This window comes from Trematomus bernacchii, unplaced genomic scaffold (assembly GCF_902827165.1).
Source record: "Trematomus bernacchii unplaced genomic scaffold, fTreBer1.1, whole genome shotgun sequence".
NCBI classification, from domain to species: domain Eukaryota; kingdom Metazoa; phylum Chordata; class Actinopteri; order Perciformes; family Nototheniidae; genus Trematomus; species Trematomus bernacchii.
The window spans coordinates 11,863-16,120 of record NW_022987661.1 but is presented as its reverse complement, the minus strand read 5'-3'; the positions used below and the strand labels follow the sequence as shown (position 1 = coordinate 16,120).

Here is a 4,258-nt window from a genome sequence, read left to right as displayed (position 1 = left end):
ATATTCATATCCACCTCCTGTTGTTATTTATAAAGTATATATATTCTATATTACTACGTGTACATCACTCTGCATTGTTCTGCTTGTTGCTCTTATTTATCTGGTCGGCATCAGAGGGTAACACCTCCAGAGCTCTGCTGCTGCTGCTGATGTTAACCACATTCTCACAGAAACACTTCTTCAGTTCTCAGAAGAGAAATAAAGAAGTAGCAGGTGAGAGACTCTGACAGTCGAGAGCCAGAGACCGAGAGAGAAGCACGATGTCTGAATTCAGAAGGATCCTAATGTCTTCATTCCTGATGCTGCTGCTCCACTTTACAGGTGAGGATGCAGAGAACACACTTTAAATAAAACAGCTTTCATATCACTAATGGTGCTTTACTACGTACTGTTCCTTTAACTGAGAATGATGAGTTGTGTTTGTAACGTGGTGACTTTAGTGAACTCTGTCTGTGTTTTTCAACAGCAGCAAATGGGAAACCTTCCTTCTTCACTGTCAGAGTTGGAGATGAAGTCACTTTGCCTTGTGACAATGTGATACATGATCAGGATAAGTGTGACAGTACTACCTGGCTCTTCTATTATGCACCAAACACACCAGCAGTGACGCTGTTTGAAGGCGGGCAGATTCACAACGATGCCAAAGCTAAATCAGACAGACTGAGAGTAACAGAGAATTGTTCTCTGGTTATAAAGAAGGTCACAGAGGAGGATGCTGGTCTTTACTTCTGCAGACAGTTCAGATCAGGAAAACAAGGTCAAACCTCTCGGGTTTATCTGTCTGTTGTTACCAGTGAGTATTTACATCATAACAGTCTTGTTGAAACCATTTCTTGAAACATTACAATAATAATGATTACAGGGATGAAGTTAATGTTACTCTTGTTGTCTTTCTCTCACAATATCTCTATCTTCAGTGACTGAGCATCAGGACACTGAGAAGGTGACGTTAAACTGCTCTGTGTTGTCATATAGACGGTGTAGACGCACAGTGGAGTGGCTGTATGAGGATCCAAATGTGGTTAAAGATAACAGAGACATTCAGACATCACGGACTGACTGCTCAGCTGCTGTTACATTTTCTAGCTCTTTAAAGGAGAAGCCAAACTATCGTGGGTTGTATAAATGTCAGGTGATGTACACTTACAACAAAGAAAAACAGCTGTTCACCTTCAGCCCCCCTCAGCCCCCAGGTGAGGTTATGATCAACTGTTTAAAAACACATGTGGATGTTACACAATATATATTATTTGTATCTAAAGTTTTACTGTAAGAGAATTCTATGATTTGTCTATTGTATTTGTTTAGGTAATGATGAAATGACAACTACATCAGAACAAGAGACATTGAGCTCATCAGAAGAGACGACCAAAACTGCATCTGAAAACAACAACAATCAATCAGAACAAGACGGGAAACATCCAGGTAGTGAAAGAACAGAGATATTAACAGTTAGAAAATAAACGAAGCCAAAATACATGTTGTTGATCCAGATGTTAAAGATAAGGAGATAAAAACCTCTGAGTATAGGTAACTCTTCTAACTTCTCTCTTCCAGGTTGGTGGTGGTGGATCATCGTAGTGATAGTGGGTGTTACAGCACTCACAATAATCACTGTGGCTGTCATCAGACGGAAGAGGACTCAAGGTGAGGACATTCACACATTATACTCTCATGTCTTGAAAGATCATTTTAAAGTGTATTCTTTAAATTAGTTTTGTCATGTCCCTTTGTCATGTCCCTTTGTCATGTGCCTTCCTGTTTTATTTTGAAAAGTTATTCTCCCTCTTGTTTCAGGTCACTGTGCTCCCCGTCCCTGTGGGTGTTTCTCAATCGCGAGTAAAGCTGCTTCAGAGCCACTATTTCAAGCATACTATGTCATCGAGTGCTGCCGAAGTACTGTTCCAATCTCCAGCATACTTGGAAATCTACCGAGCTCGGCGTACTCCGTTTGGAGAAATATCGAGGCTGCACATGAGTAGACTCCGCGGTCTTAAAATCCCCACAATGCTTTGCACACGGACCAAATCTGTGGCGGAAGATGTAAGGCGGGGCCACTCATATGACGCACACCTGCACACTTGCTAGCGTGTTCCACACTTCGTTTTCCGAATGGCAGGAAGTATTCTTGACTCACTTCTGAAGCAAGATGCTCGGCAGACATGTGCTACCAAGCAAGCATACTGAGAAACACCCTATGTGTCTCCTGCGTTTGTGATTGTCTACCCCGCCCTGATTGTTTCCACCTGTGCCCCTTACCTTGTGTGTATATATGGTCTTAGTCTCCACCTGTCCTGTGCCAGTTCGTCTTCTCTCATGACTCGACATACCAGCGTACTTTCAAGCCTGATCCATGTCTGTTGTTTTGTTTCAAGCTCCTTATGGTAGTATTTTGTTTTTCTCGAAAGAGTGATTTTGTGTTCTCTATTTTGTTACTGTGAAATATCCAGTAAAGTACTTTATTTTTTAAACCATCTGAGTCTGAGTCTGAGTTGTGCATTTGGGTTCATGCCTCTGAGTTCACCCCTTGACATATACTTTATAAACAAGAAGCTTTTGATCAACATGGATTTTAAATGTTGAAGCTAAAACCAACTTTCTTTTTTTATTCTATTTAGGGAATGAAACCCAGACCGATGACAACGTGGTGAGTTTAAATATTATATTATTCACTTGTTTTTCAACACACACAACAGTCTCAAAATGACCACAGGGTTAAAGGTGTAATAATGGCATTATTTTCTTTGCTCTGTTGCCATTGATTACAATGCATGGATGTTGAATACGATGAAACCTATACAGCAACTAGAATTAAATGTAATGGGAATAATAGTAGGTCACTTTAACGCTGCATGTTACATAGCAGATGTTATTTTTATTTGTGTAGGCTGATCCTGAAGATGGTGTTTCCTACGCCTCCATCAGCTACACCAGGAAGAGCAGCAGGAAAGCCAGGGTAAGATTTCTCATTGATTACACTGATGGCGTTGTGACGGAGCGGATCACAGAGTGACCGACTCCGCCACTGACAGCCGGCGGCGGCACACACACACACACACACACACACACACACACACACACACACACACACACACACACACACACACACACACACACAGATACACCAGAACATCAGCAGGAGAGGACTCTTTAAAGTAGAGACACTACATACTGATATACACCTGAACATCAGCAGGAGAGGACTCTTTCAAGTAGAGACACTACATACTGATATACACCTGAAGATCAGCAGGAGAGGACTCTTTAAAGTAGAGACACTACATACTGATATACACCTGAACATCAGCTGGAGAGGACTCTTTAAAGTAGAGACACTACATACTGATATACACCTGAACATCAGCTGGAGAGGACTCTTTAAAGTAGAGACACTACATACTGATATACACCTGAACATCAGCAGGAGAGGACTCTTTAAAGTAGATACACAACATACTGATATACACCTGAACATCAGCAGGAGAGGACTCTTTAAAGTAGACACACAACATACTGATATACACCTGAACATCAGCAGGAGAGGACTCTTTAAAGTAGAGATACTACATACTGATATATTTATTTATTTATTTATTTAACCTTTATTTAACCAGATAAAAAACATTGAGATAAAATCTCATTTTCAATGCTGACCTGGCCAAGAAGGCAGCAACGTTACACATAACACATAACACAAACATATAAAATACAGAGAACATAACTAAGAAAACAAAAGACGAAATAGCAGTCACTACATTGTGCACATTAGGACAGTAAGAAAAGTACACTACTTGTTACTGCAAGAGCAGCTGGTGGTGAGGACTTCAGACAACTTCAATTTAAAACATGCTATAGAGACAAGTGCCATCAGTTTTAGGCTTGATTGAAGGTCATTCCAAGACCAAGGACCATAATAAAAAAGACTCCTTTTTCCAGCCTCAGTCCGCACAGCAGGAACCTGGAACCGTATCCAGGCACTGGATCTGAGGTTGTAAGAGTCGCAAACTGGGGCAAATCTGACACATATGTAGAGTGGAAGCTTACCTAAGATGGCTTTATACATTAACAAAAACCAGTGCTGCATCCTATGCATAGTAAGTGAGGACCATCCAGTTAGGCTATACAGTGTGTAATGATGAGTCCTATAGGGTGCATTTGATATATAACGCAGTGCAGCATGGTAAAGTGGGTCAAGTTTGGCCAAAACAGTGGGACAGGCAAATCTATAAATGGTATCACCGTAGTCCAGCTGGGACAG

At 41.1% G+C, this 4,258-nt stretch overlaps 1 long non-coding RNA gene across 1 annotated transcript; it reads left to right on the top strand.

Moving 5' to 3' along the window:
• Positions 1-1,565: 1,565 nt before the first annotated feature.
• On the top strand, positions 1,566-2,957 carry LOC117486857. The gene is made up of 3 exons (XR_004556331.1): positions 1,566-1,647; positions 2,619-2,647; positions 2,888-2,957. It is a non-coding gene; the product is annotated as an uncharacterized LOC117486857 (long non-coding RNA).
• Positions 2,958-4,258: the final 1,301 nt, after the last annotated feature.